This window comes from Rousettus aegyptiacus, unplaced genomic scaffold (assembly GCF_014176215.1).
Source record: "Rousettus aegyptiacus isolate mRouAeg1 unplaced genomic scaffold, mRouAeg1.p scaffold_m13_p_13, whole genome shotgun sequence".
Classification (NCBI taxonomy): domain Eukaryota; kingdom Metazoa; phylum Chordata; class Mammalia; order Chiroptera; family Pteropodidae; genus Rousettus; species Rousettus aegyptiacus.
The window spans coordinates 32,496,263-32,516,323 of record NW_023416288.1 but is presented as its reverse complement, the minus strand read 5'-3'; the positions used below and the strand labels follow the sequence as shown (position 1 = coordinate 32,516,323).

The following is a 20,061-nucleotide window of genomic DNA, read 5'->3' as shown; positions in this document are numbered from 1 at the left end:
TGTGTGTCTCTCTAAATGTCTCCTTTTCATACGGACACCAGTTATATTGGATTGGGTAGGGCCCACCCGAATGGCTTTGCTTTAACTTGATTATCTCTGTAGAGACCCTATCTCCAAGTGTGGTCACAGCCTAAGGTACTGGGAGTTAAAACTTCATCACATGACTTTTTTGGGGGACACACTTCAAGCCATAATGGTCTGTTTTAAACATTCACATGATAAATTAAGAGTAACTCTCAAATATCAAATCTAATCTTTCATATTTCATTGATTATCTCAATTTAAAAAAAATGATTGGGTCAGGATCCAAACAAGATCTTTTTTTAGAGACATTTAATCAATAGGTTCCCCCCGACCCCTGCTTTTTCTCTTTTTTTGCATCATATTTGTTGAAGTTGGTTCTTAGTTTGCTGAACTACATTCACGTGTGATACCTCAACATGTTCCTCAGACCCTTGTGGGACTTGGATTATACCCAAGTTCACTTTTATTTGGAAAGACAGAGTAATAGGTGGTTATGTGTTCTTCTATCAGGAGGTCCGTAATATTTTCTGTCTCTGTGATAGGAAATTGATCATTGCTTAAATTCATTACTGTGTGTTTGCAGGGTGGTACTATTCTAATTCTACGATGTCTTCAATTGTTAGTTGGAATGTATTCATGAAGAGGAACTTGTCCTCATCAGTTATTTGATCACTCTGAGGAAAAGTTTGAGACAGGAAAAATGCCTGGTTCTTTCTATTTATTTCCTACTTTATAAATATGGGTGCCTTAGCATCCTACAAGGATGGCCAGTGATTTTTTTTTTTTAACCAGTGAGTTTTTGCGTGTACGATTATGAGGGCATTCGTTAAACATATTTGGGTTTTAGAATTACTGGACTCGTTCATACCAATTAAATTAGTCTAACCCAGAGCCGTGCGGAGCTTCTGCGAGACAGTGCGGTGTTCTTTTGATACCACCTCAGTAGTCGATAACTTCCTTGATTTTTGGTTCAAGAGGTACTGGATTTATCTTGTTTTCTGATCCAAGGCTGGAATTAGCCCTTTCTGCAAGGAGCTCGGCACTCAGAGACCCCAGAGTGTGATCATGCGTCTCTCGGGACCAGATCCGTTGGTGCTTCCTTGGTGGTTCATTTTCTTGGTAATGTTTCTGCCCTCTGTTCCGTTCCCTGCGGGTTTCTGTCATGGCCGCTCTTCTGCGTTATTCCTGATGTGAACATTTCTGTTACTCTGCTTTTTCTCTCTTAGAGATTCTACTTGTTTCTACTCTTTTAAAATTATTTTGTTTTTTTCCTTCCTGCTTGAAAGCAAACGTTCGCTTGCATCTCCACTGCACTTACGGTGTCTAAAACCGAATTTCTTTCCCTCTCAAATTGTTGCTTTATTTCCTTCGTGAATTTTGATATTGCTTAGGTCACGTGGGCTTGGCCTTGAGGTCATTCTTGAATTTCCTTCTCCCATTTGCCCTCTGGCCACAGGAAACTAGGTGTCCTTTCTGTCTCCCACCACCCCACTTCTTTTCATGTTCTTTCCTGTGCCCATGGCCATCACCTTGCAGAGCATTCAGTCACAAGTCAATCGTTTCAAGCATCTTTACCATGTGTCAGTGGAGAAGATAACATGTAGGCATGGCTGTCCTGTGTGGGGTGACCACAGAGGGCTCCTGCTTTGTGTTCTCAGGCTTTAAAACCATCTTTAGAAGTGTCCGGGCACTCGTTTCAAGATTCTGTGTTAGTGCCAAGATGTTAACTTGCCTTTTTAATTTCATAATCTGCAAATGAGTCTTGTAACTCTTCAAACGAAAACAATTGGTCTTTTCTGTTTGGATTGCGTTAAACTACCAGCAACCACAGACAGATTGTTTATGGTTGTAAAAAGAGTCTTTGGTTTCAGTAGTATTTACTTGCAGTCTTTGGAACACCCAAGAAGGAATAATTGGTAAATAAATCTCTCATTCGTGTTGCAGGCTAAGCGTTTTACATGATACCTATCCTGCTTCAACGTTCAGATTGCTGATTAGGAATAAGTATGATTCCATGAAGAAAGATTGAGAGGAAAAAAGTTAGCTACTTGGGGGTGGGAAATAAGGTAATATTTATCCAAACTTTAATGTTCCATGGCCAAACAACTAGTAACTTTTAAAAAAACTATTTAAAAACCACATCTTTTTTTCTGCGTGGGATCAGTAGATCTTTATGTTGTAAACTCACAGGAGCCTTCAAAACCTTTGCTGTTTTCTGTGCCCTCAGTGTGAAGCAGGAGGTTTGCCGAACATTGAGAGAGGGGATCTGTGTCATTTTTACTTACGATATTTCCGACACCAAATACACGGTGTCTTTTCCAATACCACTTCCACTCGCCAACACCAACTGGGTGTCATACAAATTCAGTTCCGACACTCACTGTTGGGCTTAGTGTCAGACTCCACAGCTTAAGAGTTCCATTTCACAAAACTGCCTTTCAGATGCCAAGTCTATCACATTGCTACCTGGCCGACGACCACCGTTCACTAGACAGCTTCACGGAACTCAGGGACGGGCTTTGCTTTCCTTCCTTTTACCACTGTGTGATAAAGGATCCAACTCGGGAACAGTCAAATGGAAGGGAACAGGGGCACAAAGCCTCCACGCCCTTCTCAGGCATGCTCTGTGATTCAGCACTAGAGATGTGTTTGGAATGCTACAGAGATCATTTCACACTTAAGTGCATAAAAATCTTCACTTGTTGCTCTTTTCCTCTTGGGCTTCCTACCTCTGAACAAAATAGTCAAGGTTAACATGGGGAAAGGGGGAGACGTCCCTAGGCAGGGGTTTGGAATAGGAAACCAATTGGGAATGGCAAGGCACCCTTAATCCTATTTCTAATTTTAGCATCAACCAGAAAGCAGGGCTGCCTCAGTATTCAGGGCATTTTCCCTCTTTGTGTTTTTGCATCACTGAATGGCCTACTTTGTCTTATCCAAAACATAATGTTACTGTTTAGAGTTTCTTCCCACGTGGGGATGAGAAAGGCTATAATTTTCTGTGGTCTTTCCTAGATGTGTAGTATACAGGCATGGACATCTTTTCAGGATTCCTCAGTTATCAATTGGTTCTTGTGTGGTAGACAAAAGGAAGTGTTCAGTAAGCATTGGCTGAACTGAGAATGTAATGTGGTGCCTTTCAGAGCATGAGCGTAAGCCAGATAGAGATCTCTGTGTTCGTCTTGCTGGATTCATTCTCAGTTGACTGTTTTGTGGCACCACTCCTTCATGTACAAGCATATATAAAAAAAGATTGAAATTGTTTAATTTGCTTAGGTTGATGGCAATGAATCGTTAATTCAGATGTTTTTTAAGCAGGGTCTATATTTGACTCGTTGGTTTTCCCTTATTTTTGTGCTTACTGTCACATTCCTAGTTCTCATTTCCCTCTTTTCTTTACTATTCTGCCTTTTAAGTTTTTGAGCAACTTTAAGAGCATATGTGTGGGGAGCCCTGACCATGAGTATGCAAAACTCTTCAGTTGGATCATCGTTTTAATCTTCCAGCCAACCCTAGATAGAGGAAGGAAATAGTGCTCTCCCCACTTCGGGGAGAGAGGTGGAAGGTCACTGAGGGATGGAGAAATGTACCGAGGTCTTGCAGCTAGCATTGGCTCTGTGGCATTTAAACCAGGTAACCTGACCTAAAAGCCTCTTAGCCACTGTTGTATGTAGTTCTGTTACCTCATGTGTAAAAATAAGAATAACCTCTAACATCCCTCACAAGTCTATTTATGTTTTTGAACATCAATTTCATTCATGTTCTTATTAAGATATAATTTCTTCCTATGTTTAACCTGTAATGAGCTCTTAGTTATTTAAAATGACTTACATTTTTAACCCTCAGACCTGCACCCTCTTTTAAATAAATATTTTCTAATGTTTCAATTATAATCCTGAAATGAAATTCACAGAAAATGTAACCCACTTATACATATACATATAATGTTCTAGTAATACCAGAAAGGAGAAATAAGTTTATACAAAATAATATTTCAACACATAAATACTTGGGCAAGACCAGAACTTAAGACATGGTGAAATAATCAAATGCTTGTACCATATGCAGAATGACCTTTCGTGAACCAATATAGATGCTAATATTACAGATATTCCATATGGGTGACTCGGAGTCCTGTTGTTTTATAGTGGTGATAAGCAGAGCAAAATACAACAGTATCTTGATTTACATGGTCATGGCCATTTTGGAAGATAATAGAGTATATATTCCAAACTGAACAATTAAAACTATGTTAAGTTATAGGCTCAGAAAAATGAGCTTTATGTATGGGTGAGTGTCAGAGGCTTTCAAGAACCGTGCAGGACATGGGACGTCTCATTATGTGAGACCACCCTGAACACTTCAGGACGTATGACCTTTCTGGTTTCTGCCTGTCAGGTGTCAGTGAAGCCCCTTTCTTCCACACTGAAAGACCCACAGATTTCTAAAACCACTCCCTAAGCAATGAAGTTTTCTCCATTGAGAATTACTGCTCTAGATCATTCCTTCTCCAGCTGTGTGGAAGGTCCAGTTTTTAGAAAATGTCCAATCACTGACTTCGTATAAAATATAAAAATTATTAGAAACCTGAAATTTTAGAGTCGGTCAAAAAGACAGCCCCTGATTTTTATTATTAGAGTCAGCAGACATAAAATTCCTGTCAATCTGCTATAAAAATTTCTAAATGCTTACTATCCACTTCTTGCCACTGTGTGGTCTCTTTATCTCTTTCTGTCCCCAAAGTCACCCAGAATGAATGTATGTTTCTGAAAATTGATCCTCTTAGAAGATTTCAATCCTACTCTCTAGCTAAATGCTCAGATGTTTTATTCCTAACACCTCCTTTGTTATCCATAAATTTTACTGTTTTAAAAGTATTATTTCATAATGGAAATGGACCTAAGTGCCTTCACTATCAGAGATGCGTTTTTATTTCATGATAGAAATTTGCAATGTAGTTTAACAGGCATAACTCAAATTGGTTTTGATTCCTCTTTAGCTTTGTCTGCTTAAAATCCATGCACCTTCTCCACGCAAACCCACAGGAAAGCAGTGACTTTTATAACCTTAATTTCGGAAGACTTCCAGTGACGTTTTTCATACTACGCAACTCCTAGTGATTGAAGATAATTCCTACAACAAGAGCGGAAGGGTCCTGGATCATGACATGTGTCCAGCATTTCATGTCGGTGATCCTGATGGTGATTCTTAGCAGGGGGCCTGTACCTGCTTCTGCTATGGATCTGTGGGGAGGATGCTAGTCCTGCTACCGGAGAAGTTAGATGGTTTTGCCGCAGTGACTCAAATGTGACCGCTCCCCCTTTTCCTTTCCTTTGGGTTCCTCTAGGTCAGCTGAACAAGTACCTGGCTTTCATAGGGCTCTTCCCTTCAAACACAGGTTAATAGTCAGAGTTTTGATAGCATCTCAACACCTGCCCTTTTCCAGCTGACCCAGTGTTGGCTTTACTTGGCGTATGGTTGGCTTCGATGTGTGTTTGTGTAAGCACTTTTGGGATGGACCCAGGCACAGAGTCACGAGGTAGCTTTGGGAGTTGTGCTGAAATGAAAAGGAAGTGCTTTGGGCCTTCAGGGGTTCCTTAAAGCTTTCGATGTATATGAAAAACACAAGTCGGTCGAAGGACAGGATTTTATTACCTACCTTGCTTTGCGAGGTGGGATCAGCCCAGTCAGAAGGGCCCCTTTAGCTGTGATGATCGGCGTGGCAGAGGCGGTGCTATGCTGTGAGGAAGCTGTGTTGATAGCACTGTGGCTCTCAAAACGTGTTCCTCAAAGGAGCAGAACAAAATGCACTGGGCTCTCTGAGGCCAAAACCGACTGCTCACGTATAGCTCAGAGCCAAGTTATGCTAGACCTGTTTGTCCATCTTAGACGGGTTCACCTATATGTGGTCAGCAAAAAAAAAAAAAAAAAAAAAAGGCAATACGGAGTATTTTCAGTGGGGAGTTTTTGTCCACCATTGCATTCTGTGATCCTCTGTCCTGGGGAAACGGGATATGGGACATATATATGAGTGTTTCTTCAGTTGCTCAGCTCCCACGTGCCTCTTATGTGCGCTGAGAATGTGTTTAAGGACATGTACTTTTTATACCGCTACGTGTGCATAACCACTACCCAATAACCTGACTTGGTGTTAAATGAAATAACAATTCGTTTTAATGTCAGTGAAAAAATGGGCTCATCTGGCCTTCGGGGGTGTTAAGGCCTGAATGTTTATGTCTCCCCAGAATCCATATGTTGAAACCTTAATCCCCAATGTGGTGGTATTTGGAGGTGGGGGTCTTTGCGAGGTAATTAGGTCATGTGAGTAGAGCTCTGTGAACGGGGTTAGTGCTCTTAGGAAGAGAATTAATAGGAATAGAGAAACCAAGATGGTTTCTCTCTGCCGTGTAGGGCACAACAAGGAGGCGACCGGAAGCCCGGAAGAGGGCCCTCCCACGGATCCCCACCCTGCCAGCACCCTAATCTTGGACTTCTAGTCTCTACAACTGTGAGGGATACATTTCTTTTTAAGGGACTCATCCTATGGTATTCATTACAACAACCTGAGGTCACAAAGACTTTAGGGAAGGTGTAGAAGTATGGCACTTTTTAAAAGTGACCTTTTAAGTTCCGTATTTTGGAAGTTTTCAAACATATACACATAGAGAAAACAGTATAAGGAACCCCCATGTTCCCAGCTTTGAAGAACGTCAACATTCGGTTCTTGTTTTATGTATATCCCCTAACGTTGTTTTTCTGCACTATTTTAAGGCACTTCAGGGGTGACCGATGGCACAGAAATTTGTTTTACATGCTAATATAAACATAGATATATTAATTTCTTATTGATGATGTAAGAAATTACCACAGATTTGGTGGCATGAAACAACAGAAGTTTATTCTCTTATACCTCTGGAAGTGAAGAGTCTGAACTCCGTCTCACTGGGCTAAGGTCAAGACGTTGGCAGGGCTGGCTCCTTCTGGAACCGTTTCCTTGCCTTTCCCAGTGTCTAGAGGCTGCCTGCCTGCCTTGGCTTGTGGCCTCTTTCTCCATCCTCAGAGTGCATCACTCCAGTCTCTGCTTCTGTTGTCACATGGCCTCTCTCTGACTTTGACTCCTCTGGTGCCCCTTTATATAAGGACCCTGTCATACGTCAGGTCCATTTGGGTAATTGAGGATAATCTCTCCATCTCAAGATCCTTAATCACATCTGCAAAGTCTCTTTTGCCTTATGAGGTCCCATCCACAGATTTCAGGGATTAGGAGGAAGACCTAGCATTTGGGACTATTACTCAGACTACTATAGTTAGAACCACAGTGTGGCCGGCATTCAAATGTCAAATAAATGGTAGAACCACAGTCCCAAAGAGTAGACGCTGTCATCACAGAGGAACACATGAAGATTAAGTTCTTACGAACCTGGAGAGGTCTCTGCAGGATACAGCTTGTCATTTTGCGTAGGGGATGTGGCATCCCTATCAGATAACAAGGACAAAGGAGGTGTGTGTTGTTTAAAGCCAGTTAATAACCGGTGCCTTGTGAGACGTGAGAGAAAAGATAGCGGCAGTCCAACATCAGACTTAAAGCTTAGCAAAGGTGACTCAAACATACAGAGCCTCTTTCCCATCCGTGAAAAGGTTAACAATAGGGTCCTTTCTAGGTCATTGTAAGAACCGGCATGTGGCACAAGGGCCTCGCCCCATAGTGTATTTATGAATTAATAAACTTCCTGGGATTCGTTCGTTAGCTGAAATTCTCATCCTCTGTTATGCGCTTTACTTCCTTAACCCCGTCATTCTTGTAATTTTGGGGCTTTTGCCATACATATTTCTCTGCCAAGAATCCATTTGCTCTTTTCTGTTTTTCTTAATTCCTATTAATTAGTTAGCTCTCAATTTAGATGTCATTTCTTCCACAAAGACTTTCTTATATTTTTCTGCTGTACCGGGATTAGGTGTCTCTTCTGTATTTCTCCCGTACCTAGCACTCTACAACTGCTTAGCATTTTATATTTTAATTGCCTTCTGTCTTATGTCTGTTCCCCCCGGACTCTAAACTTTGGGGGCCGTGACTGTATCATCTCCCATGTTGTTGTCAAAGACCCCAGACAGTGTCTGGTGTGGACTAGCTGGTCAATACACACGGAACATCTCTTGGTTGGAACCTTTTCAACTCTATAATAGACTTTTTCTTTAAATAGTTAACTGGATTTTTTTTTTTTTTTTTGAAAGCAGGGCGGGACGAGGAGGTGGCAATGGTAGATATAAAAAAATGAAATGTAAATTTCTTGTCTTAGGTCATTGAGTTTTAGTGAAGTAGAAATTAGTCACAGAAATTTTTTTTTTTTTTTTTTTTTTTGTAGAAACAAATCTTGGTATAGCTATATTGGGTCCTTCACTAGCAGGGAGCACGTGTTTTAGAAAGATAAATATCTTTCAGATATTTTATCTTGCTTTGGCTCCTTGTTTTAATGTTTAAGTAGTTCAGGTGTTTTTAGTTAGATTTTTAAATAATATTTTAGCTTAGAGTTCAACTTTCTGTTTTGGGGGAACTCAGTTTATTTTTTTCTCTTTTTTAAAGAAAAACCTCAAAACTTACTGTTGAAGAAACAAGTCACGAAGAGCTCAGAAGCATCATTGAGCAATGCTCCTGATGGCTCTGTTGTTGAGTAGGCTGTGCCCCAAGATGCCGGCCTCATTAGGATGGATTAATGCTAAGCCCTCCTGAGTTTACACCCGTCATTAGCTCCATGTTCTCCTTTCTCAGGAAACCTGATGTCCATCAACTCTGAGCATGTTCTGTGCACTTCCGATATTCCAGTACTGTAAATACTACTTCAAGTTGCCCAGCTGAACAAACACTTCCAATTTCAAGTAATCTTCAGCATTTCTTTCCCATAAAAGACATGACCTAATCATGTAAGCTTCTTGCTAAGCTAAACATGGGCAAGTCTTTCATCAGACACAGTTTTGTTTCTGTATGCTAGGAATTTTATCCTGACTTACTGTTTGTTTGTTTAATAAGAGGACCTTTGCTCATATGCTTCCCTGTGCTACTAGAGACAGGGCTTTGCAGTATGTAATAGAACTTTAGTTACTTTCTACTGAGTGGGTTCCGGTTGGTGTTCCTTACTGAGTTTAAGGGTCATCTCTACCTTACAATATATTTTAGGGTTTTAACTTCACTGCTGATTTCATGCTAATTATTTTAACCCTTAATTTCTCTTGGCTTTATTTTTTTCCAACGGACAATCAAAAAATCTTGTGTTGATTTTCTTTTGTAAGTTGCTTTATTCTTTTGGGAGGTAGTTATTTTTTAGTTATGCAGGTTTTTCTGTAGCTAAAAGACCTTGGTGTGTGATCGATGGTTTCCTACTTTTAGAAAATGAGACTCTCAATTATAATTAGTTTTAAAAATCAAACAACCCATGTATACATCTAAAAAATTATGGTATACACATGAGTAAGATTCATTGTTTGTTTATTTTACCAAAAACTCATGAAAGCATGTATGGATTTGTGTATCCCTTGCAATTACTATGGACTCTGAAGGATCCAGTCTGTTGATCAAAGATCAGTGATGGGAAATCCATGGCAGTTGGGCTCCTGTGTCTCTTTCCTTCCACAGCAGGAGGGACTCTCTCAGAGAGAGCTCTTCCCACTGAGCTTGGATTAAGCCTCAGAATCGTAAGCAGTGCTCCAGGTATTCTTAGCCAGTGGTTTCAGCTGGAATGTACAAGAGCATTGTTTGTCTTCGTAGGTTAGAACCAGGGTCCCCAACCCCCCCCCCCCCCCCAGCCACAGATTGGTACTGCTCTGTGGCCTGTTTGGAACTGGGCTGCACAGCAGGAGTTGAGTGAGCAAAGCTTCATCCGTATTTGCAGCTGCTCCCCAGCGCTGGTGGCATCGCCGCCTCAGCTCCACCTCAGATCATCAGGCATCAGATTCTCATAGGAGCACTGGTCCCTGGTGCCATAAAAGTTGGGGGCCACTGGACTATAGTATTCTGTATGCTATCACAATGTAGGACCTTACCTCTCTTTGACAGTTGCTGACATTTGTTCATTGAAGGAAAGATTATGGACATGAGACTTTCATTTATTTCAGTTGAACTAGGTTTTAGGTATGAAGAATATTAAAGCATTATTGATTTACATGTTTAAAGGTATGTGTGGTGTCTGACTTAAAGTCTATTGCCTGGTGATAACATGAAGGGCTGGACTGGTCAGGGTGATGAGTGTTGAGGTGATGGGCACAGACTTTCAGTGGGGCAAGGGGCTCTTCTGGAAGGCCACTCCTGTGGGCAGAAGACCAAAAAAAAAGAGAGAGAGAGAATGGGTGATAGCAAGTTCTCTTTGATCATGGAAGTGGAGGCAGGTTAACTCTAAGCAAGGCGACAAGACTTGCTGAGTGCCCACTGAGGAACTGAGGTATTGGGTTATTCTCATTATGAACTCCTAAAAAATTGACCATCGAGTGTTGTTCATTTTAATTTTTTAAATTAGAAATGGTTTTCCAGTTGTAGTAGCACCACTTACTGAATCAGCGTTTTCATAGCTGAGCCTTCGTGCTCTGGGATTCCGACAAGTTCACTGAAAGTGTTGCCATTCTCATTTGAGGCTTAGGCATTGGGAATTCTTCACAGGTCAGTGAGGAAGAGGCTGCTGTGGACAGTATTGGCCATCTGTTTACAACCAAGCAGCAACTGCGAATGTAGAGAAGCGCAATCTTATTCTTTTTTCCTTCCCAGATCATTTCTGAACTCAGAATACCTTGTCTTTGTATTTTCGAAGGGCTAGCCAAGCTGGTTAGGATGCGTAGCAGATGACACCTGTGTTGCGCATTTTAATCTAAATGTACTCTTGTATTTTATGTCATGAATGTTCTAGGGTGGCTTCAGTGAGATTTACTGGGTTATTCAAGTTTTAGCTTGTTTTCAGATGCTTAGCAATGTACTTGTTTCTTGAACTAAAGGCACTGGAGAGGAGAGGCCAGAAGCGATGGTTAATGAACATTCACCTTCAAGACCAGGAGCATCCATTCCTTCTCGTCTCAAGTTCCTACTCATCTTGATTTTCTTGTCCTACCTTCTGTATGTTACAACCACAGTGGGTACTGGGCTTGTCTACAGACAGCTGTCAGTGTTTGCTGTTCGTTATTTTCACTCACAGGAAAGATCTTTTGTTTGTAATCTTTTGGATGAAACATTTCTCCAGTGTTCTGCCTTGAGTCTGTAGTACCTTGGTGGTTGTAACACAATTACCAGTCTCTTGTTTTGTTTGGGGCTCAGTTCTGAAGAAGTTAACAGTGGATCAGAATGGGCTTCCAGTAATGATAGGTCAGAATGTGCCTTTAGAAGTCCTTCATAGCTGTTCTCGCCCCTTCCCACCTAAAGTAAAAATGTTATGGGGAAGCTCACCCTCCATATGTGGGTGACATCTCTCCTCTGTCAATAGCCACAAAATTGAGATTAAGCAAAAGCAAAGATAAACCCATGGTGACAGAAACAGCTGAGGTTTTTAGGCCTCTTTCCAAAAATGAGAGTCTCGTGCTCTGTGTAATTGTGGCTTTGGCAACCATGCACTGCATCCACAGCCCATGGGGCGGGAGGGAAAGGGGTAAAGTTGGCTGTGTGCTTACAGCTTTTGCATTTAGCTCTAGCCGGCATTTGAGGGATTTCGTTAATTTGCAAGAATGGGATGTCCTGGAAGGGGATTGCCTGCTGCCTGAATCTTCCAACGAGCTGTCTCTGATAGGGGTGCAGTGGTTTACCCCAATGCGATGGTACTCTTAGCTCGCCTCCGGCTCAGTTACTCCATCTGTATTCTTCATGTCTTGGTCCTCCAAGGCACAGATCAACTCTTATTCTGGTGATATTTTGGTTTGAACTGCCTTTTTTTCACCTTGAAACTGAAGTTAAAAAGAATGACTTAAATGCCTCTCCCACCCTTATAAGTACATAGATTCATTGGATAAAATTTGAAAAGTACAAAAAGTTTTGTATAGTACTTTTCCTATTCCTATGTAGGAATACACATGAGTTGAATTAGATCAGAGTGTGAATTTTAGGCCATTTTCAGTTCTAATTGTTTTTTAGAAATTTTGTTCTTTATACTTCCGCTATTAATAGGTGAGACTAATTTTTCACCCATATTCTCTCTAGCATAGCTTATGTTAAAATAATTTAAAATCTTAGCTATTTTTACCTGCAAAAACTAGCATTATCATTTCAATTGGTGTGTTTTGACCAGCATTGAAACTTTCAAAATGCATGTTGCCCTTTGTTTTTGAATGTTAGTTCTGTTCATGGCCCCTTTTCTCTAACTGTATATGTCTGATAACACTCTTCTTATTGGGCAAACAGTAGTTATAATGTTTTGAGATTAAAGATTTATCATCTAGTTTCATTCTTTTTTTTTTATCTGTATAGTCCTTATAATTAAAAAACGAAAAAGCACTGATCCTATTGTAGACTATTTAATGTGCTGTTTTTGATTTTTCCTCTTAAACCTTATCGCCTTTTCTCAAGTCAAACATTGGTAGTAATTCTCATTTTAAAGTGATTTAAAGTAACTTTAGCTATATTAGATCTCTTATTTTTTAATAGCATTTTTGAGGTATGACTAACATAATAATACATCTTTACAGTGTACAATTAATAAGTTTTGACATAAGTGTATACTTGTGAAACCAACACCACAACAAAAAAAATGGGCGTAACTATTTCTGTCCGGAAGTTTCCTCATGCCCTTTGTAGTCCCTCCCACCCTTCTCCTCAAGCAATGGTCTGTTGTCTTTCACTGCAAATTAGTTTGCATTTTCTAGAAGGAGTCACATAATGTGTACTCTTTTGTTTGATCTGGCTTCTTTCAGTCAGCCGAATTACTTTAAGATCTATCCATGTCGTACGATTCAATAGCTTGCTTCTTTTATAGCTGAGTAGTATTCCATTGTGTGGATATACCACAATTTGTTTATCTGTTCACCTGTGGACGGACATTTGGATTGTTTCCAGTTTTTGACTACCACAAAAAGAGGTGGTATTAACATTTAAGTGCAGGTCTCTATGGATGTATGCTTTTGTAGGGACCTGTTTGGACTTGCAGATTGGTATAAAGATTATTTTAAACTAAAGACATTTGAGATTCAACAGAGGCAGAAAGAAGCCTCTTCAAAGTTCCCCTTATCTGACTGCTGAAGGCAGAGACTTCTGAAAGTGAGGCGCCATAAATACCCTCTTTGGGGAGTTGCACTTACTTGAAGAAAGATGGAGAAGCCCACTCACTCCTTTATAAACAAATATCACAAACTTTTATGTCTCAATTGTTCTTTCTCTTAATCCTTATATCATTTTTATGATAGTTTCTTAGGCCTTCTTGTTTTTTTTTTTGGTGACATTGACAGTTTCGAGGAGTATTTAACAGGTGTTTTGTAGAATGTCCCCAATTGAAACTCGTCTGAAGTTTTTCTTGTGGGTAGAGTGGATTAATTATGAAGCTTTCCTTTCTCCTGCTCCTTCTTTAAATTAAATATATAAATCCCCATCGTTAGCTATTTAGAGAGCCACTTCTTTTGTATGCTCCCTTATACATAGATGAATCAATTTTGCATTTTCTCCTCTTAAACTCTTGTCAGTTGAATTCACAGGCATCCAGTCGCTGAGCTTAAGTTGGTAGGGGAGAAAGTTTTTCTTCGCAACACTTTGATTTTTCTTGGGGGAATTCTAGGGATGGAATACCTGGCCCGTAAGGTAGGTATGTTTCACATTTTAAGAACTGTTTTAAAACTGCCAGACTGTCTTTTAGAGCACCATAGTTGTACCATTTTGTGTTCCCACCAGCAGGCTATAAGAGGCGCAGTGCTAAAGTATATGGTTCACCGGTTTTTAGTGTGTTCCCTGAGTTGTGGCACATCACCGCCGTGTGCTTTTAGGACATTTCTATCACTCCAAAAAATCAACCCTGCACCCGCTGACATTCATTTTCCATCTTCCCCTCTCACCTGGCAACCAGTGAGCTTTCCATGTATGAATTTACCTCTTCTGGACATTTCATATAAATGGAGTCATACAATATGTGACCTTTTGCGACTGGCTTCTTTCACTTAGTATAGTGTCTTCAAGGTTATTCTATGTTGCCAGTGTGTATTAATGCTTTATTCCTTATTCCTTTATTTTTTTACACCTACAGCATGAGGTTTTCCTCGGTGGTCTCCCATCCAAGTACTAACCAGGTCCGACCTTGCTTTGCTTCTGAGATCAGATGAGATCGGGCTTGTTCAAGGTGGCATGGCCGTAGACTTCTTCCTCTTTTTTTTTTTTTTGATTTTATTTTTAAGATAGTTGTAGATTTATAGAAATTGCAGAGGTAGTACAGAGTCCCCACATACCCCATAGCCAGTCTCCCCTGTTACTAATAGCTTACATTAATTAGTATGGTACATTTATCACAGTTAATGAGCCAACATTAAACTAAAGTCCATACTTTATTCAGATTTCCTTAGTTCTTACCTAATATCCTCTGTCTGTTCCTGGATCTCCTTCAGGGTACCACATTGCATATAATTGTCATACCTTTTCAGGCTCTTTTTGGCTGTGATAGTTTCTTAGGCTCTCCTTGTTTTTTTAATGATCTCGACAGTTTCGAGGAGCATTTATCAGTGTTTTGTAGAATGTCCCCTAGTTGGAACTTGTCTGAAGTTTTTCTCATGGTTAGACTGAATTAATGGGTTCTGGGAAGGAAGACCACGGAGATAAAATGCATTACTATTATTAACATATCAAAAGAGTGCATACTGTCAGCATGACTTATTACTGTTGATCTTAACCTTGATCACCTGGGTGGAGTGGTGTGTCAGGGTGCTGTGCCGTAAAGTTATCCCCCTTCTCTCCCCATATACACTGTACTCACTGGAAGGAAGTCACTGTGCAGCCCACACTTAGGGAATGGGGAGTTAAGTATCTGCATAAATTATTTGGAATTCTCGTCCACAGACATTTGTCTATTCTATATTTATTTATTCAATCATTTGGACTTGAGGATATTTATTTTGTACCTTGGATGACGATCCAATGTTATTTTTGTTCATACTATTCCAGCTCTGACTGTTGGGAGTTTTTACTTGGCTCCTGTGTCTCTGTTGTGTATGTGCATTTTTTTTTTCTTCCCCATTTTGAGTACTTTCTTACTTTCTGGCTCTAGAAGATATTCCACAGTCATCTTGTATAATTCCTGCTCCACTCCTAGACTCAGCCATTTCTCTAAGGAGCTTTGGTTCCTTTTATTGGAGAATGGTCTGAAAACAACAACAACAACAACAAAACAAAACAAAAAGAGATTAGGGCTTTGTCCCAGAGAAGCCTCATAAACTCAGAATACCTATAATTAAATCTATAAAAAGAGGCGCATCTTGAAAACACTTGTGAGGATAGCTCTTGGAATATGGATTTGACTTTAAATTTGTGGTTAAATAAACATAAAACAAAAAAGAAAAAAGGAAAAATCAAGGTCTGGGCACTAGGTATGACCATTGCTGCTGGGGTGACATTGTGTTTGGGTTCGCTCAGCTGACAGAGCAAGGAAATACATGTGTATATACTAACCTGTGTATATATACATGTCTATACATAGCTCTATGTGTAACTATCTGTGTATTAAGCTAAATATTACTGATACTTGATTCCTTTTTATTGCTACATAACATTCCATTGTGTCGCTATACCACATTTTGGATATTCATCAGTAAGTTGATGGATTTTGGATGGTTTCCACTTTTTGAATATTGTGAATAATGCTGCTATGAACATTCACATACAGGTTTTTGTGTAGGCTTATGTTCTCAGTTCCCTTGATATAGATTTAGTAGAGCAATTCCTGATGGAGTTGCCAAACCCTGTGCTAACCCTGTGTTTAATGTTTTGAGGAAATGCCAAACTGTTTTCCGAAGTGACCAGACTATTATATAATCCTACAAGTAATTAATAAGAGTTCTAATTTCTTCATGTCCTTGTCAACACTTGTTATTGTCTGTTTTATTTTAGTCCTCCTAGAGGGTATGAAATGATAGCTCATTGTGGTTTTGATTTGCAGTTTCTTAATTACTAACAGTGCTGAACTTTTTATATGTGTATTTTGCGAAGTATCTTACTTAAGTCTTTTTGAACATTAAAAAATTCATTTTCTTATGATTGAGTTTTGAGATTTCTGATATACATTCTGTATGTGATTTTTATCAGATATATGCTTTGCAAATATTTACTTCTAGTCTGTGGCATATCGTTTTGCTTTCTTAAAAGTGTCTTCTAAAAAATATTAGAGGTAATTATCATTTTCTTATTGATTTATATGAACTCAGTGCTCATTCTTTAAGCATATTAGAAGATCTTTAAGTTCAAAAATGTTAAAGCTTTCTAATTTTTTTTTTTTTTTTTTTTTTTTTTTTTAGGCGAGGCAACCCTTGGTTGACCTCACAGATTGCAAGGACCTTCTCAGTTTACGGTCCCTTATTTTTTATTTTATTTATGCCTACAGCACCTGGTCTTCCTAGGCGGTCTCCCATCCAAGTACTAACCAGGCCCGACCCTGCTTAGCTTCCGAGATCAGATGGGATCAGGCTTGTTCAGGGTGGCATGGCCATAGACTAAATAAAGCTTCCTAAAATGGACAGTTTCAAGTGTACACAAATGTAAACAGAATGGTATAAATGAATCACCTCATGAACCTGTCACTTAACTTAAGCAATTATCAGTTTATAGCCAATCTTATTTCCTTATATTTATCCCCACTTCTCATGCTTCAGATAATTTTGAATAAATCTTAGTAAATGATTTTGGTAATTATTTCAGTTGGTATTTCTAAAAATAAAGGCTTTAAAAAAAACATAACCAATATCATTACACAAAAATTCTTATAAAATGTGAAGTCTGTTCAAATATTTTAGTTGCCTCACATATTTTTAAAGTAATTTGTTTTATACCAGGATCAAAATAAGATCCATACTTTGTAGTTGGTTGATTTCTCTTCAGCCTTTTAATCTTTGGGTTCTCACTCTTATTTTTGTTTCCTTGCCATTTGTTAAAGAAACTGGGGTTTTTTCGGTCCAGTAATATCTGGATTAGCTGATTTCATCCTTGTAGTGTAGTTTCCTTTCTCAGTCCTCTATATTCATGCTAATTGGCAGTTAAGTCTTAGAGCAATGATCTTAACCTTGGCCACATGTTAGATTCACCTGGGAGTTTCACAGAAATTCTATATCGAGGCTATATTCCAGAATAATTAAATCAGACCTCCAGCGTTAGGGCCCAGGCATCAGAATTTTAGGTTCTCCAGATGATTTTGCTGTGCCGCCAACAGTGAGAACCGCAACCGTCTCGGTCGTATCCACACCCCTTTCCTCTCTCCCCTCTTCTTTCTCTTTCAGGAAGAATAAACATTCGTAAGTGGTGGTACAGACTGCTGCTGGAGAGCACTTATCTGGTTTTCTCGATTTGTAATTTAGCAGCCTTAGATTTTGAGAAATTCATTATTTCATAAAGGAAGGGAAAAGGGTAATTTTCCACTTCTATTATTCATTCATTTATTAATCGAACTACTTTTTTAAAGAGAAACTTCCCTGGTATACTATTTAGTTACCGTGAGATTCCGTTCCTACAAGAAAGGCAAGATAAATATTTGATTCTATTATTATTTTTCTATCAGTCCTCAGTTCTCCAGTGGTAACTGATACTTTACATACTTGAGTTGTTTTCAGTTTCTCATCCTTACAAATACAACCTCCTTTTTATATTTTTATGACTTTATTGAGATGTAATCCACATATCATATAATTCATACTATTTAAAGTATACAATTCAGTTGTTTTTGATATATTCACACATATGTGCAATTGTCACTACAGTTAATTTTGGAATATTTTTATCACCTTGAAAAGAAATCCTGTACCCTTTAGCTGTCACTCCTTGTCCTCTGGGTCCCCCTCCCCCCACCCAAGCAACTGCTAATCTTTTTCTCTAGATTCGTCTGTTCTGAGAGTTTCATAAAAGCGTAATCATTGCAGTCTGTGTCTAGCTTCTTTCACTTAGCAAAATGCTTTCAAGGCTCCTTCATGTTTTAGCATGTATCAGTATTTGATTGTTTTTTATTGCCAAATAATCCATTGCACGGATATACCATTTTTGTTTATTTATCCATAGATGAACATTTGGGTTGTTTCCACTTTTTTGGCTATTGTGAAATACTGGTATAAACAATCATGTACAACGTATCTTGGTGTGAACTTACATTTTCATTTCTTTTGGGTATATATCTAGTGGAATTGCCGAGTCTATGGTAACTCTGTTTAAGGTTTTGAGGCACTGCCTGTACCCAGTGTTTTTCAGAGTGGCTCTACCATTTTCTATTCTCACCAGCAGTATATGAGAATTCCAATTCCTCCACATCCTGTGTCACCACTTATTATTATCTGACTTTTTGATTATAGCCATCCTACGGCGTAAAGTGATACCTCACTGTGGTTTTGTTTTTGCATTTCCCTGATCACTAATGATGGATGTCAAGCATCTTTCCATGTGCTTATTGGCCATTTGTGTATCTTATATGGAGATTGTCTATTCAGATCCTGCCCATTTGTAAATTGTTACTTGCCTTTATTACTGAGTTGTAAGACTTCTATATATATTCTAGATTTCAAGTCCATTATCAGATAACGATTTGCATATTAGCCTGCATGTAAAAATGTACATCTATCTCACCTGTCTGATTTTTGCTCTACTTTTCGACTAATGTATGTGAATAATTAGCAATAAAGATTTGCATATCAAAATAATCGATGTTTATACACATGGCTTTACTTAAGGAAAATTAGTGAGTCTGTTAGAGAGTTCTAGGATTTGATCTTGATACTTGTCTGAAATATACTAACGCCATTTTCATTTCACTGTAAAGGTTATGACAATTGTATAAAAAGTGGTGGGAGGATAATTATCGGGGTGACAGATGATGACTTGGTTGTGATATAAGTTAATTTGTATTTAGCTGAACTTTTGGTCATGATTGAAATTCTAACATAGTGCCGAAGTTTTTTTAATTTTAGAAAAATTGCTACAAAATTAAAATTTTGTTTGTAGAATATAAAATGAGAGAACTTTTTTCTTAAGGCATAGTTGAAATCCTGGGAAACTTAATCTTGGAAAAAATAAACCTGGTGAGATCAAATTTCATTTTTCTCACAAAATCCACACTGTTCTCTGAAGTACAGAGAAGTAGCTTTTCTGTGAAATTGTTCTTGTATTCAAAGATAATGACCTGTTCAGTGTTCATTACAGAGTGAAGTTTTAATGAATGATGCAAATATTACACCTTTGCCCAAAGATTATTGTTAAAATTGTTGAGAAATACTGATATTATTTTGTGACTTTGACTTTTGAAGTAGATTTCAAAACTAAGCCATCACTTTAATGAGTATGAATTAAAATTTTTTTTTTCTACTTATGTGTAAGCAGCACATACAAGTAGAGCGTATACAGTGAATCCTCCTGCACCAGCTTCAGCATTTGACTTCCTGCCCTTCATGTTGCTTTGAAGAGGTCTTGAAGAATCATTTTCCATTCAAGATGGTGAGGAGAAATGCGCAGTGTATCATGATGAGTACTGGCTTTAGTGTCACTGCATTGGGGGTGGGGTGAATCCTGACCCTCCATGTTCTTGCTGTTTGACTGGGCAAGTGACCTGTCCTTTTAGAAGCTCAGTTTCTGCATCATGAAAACAGGTTTAATATATACCTTTGAAGGTGGTTTGGATGATTAAGTGAGCGAATGTACGTGAAGAATTGAAAGTGTTTGGTGTGTGTACATATATGTGGCAATGAGGTTCTTCATGGCCATATTGGATTTCCAATGTCCGTAACTGTGTGCTGAGTCTTGTTCTAGATACAGCAGTGTGACAGAGTCTAACTCTGACAGACAGATGAATGCACAAGCCTCTGGGTTAAGAACAAGGTGCTTATCATGCAAGGTAGGGAAGTATACTAGTTTCATAGGGC

The 20,061-nt window shown here is 38.9% G+C and overlaps 1 protein-coding gene, 1 non-coding gene and 1 pseudogene across 5 annotated transcripts in view; 1 reads left to right on the top strand and 2 right to left on the bottom strand.

The window, feature by feature from the left end:
* IGF2BP3 (insulin like growth factor 2 mRNA binding protein 3) overlaps window positions 1–20,061 on the top strand; it is a 111,350-nt gene that overhangs the window by 36,170 nt on the left and 55,119 nt on the right. The window lies entirely within an intron of this gene.
* Window positions 14,205–14,323, bottom strand: LOC118611109 (annotated as a pseudogene).
* LOC118611190 lies at window positions 16,545–16,663 on the bottom strand. Its single transcript, XR_004954158.1, has one exon. It is a non-coding gene; the product is annotated as a 5S ribosomal RNA (ribosomal RNA).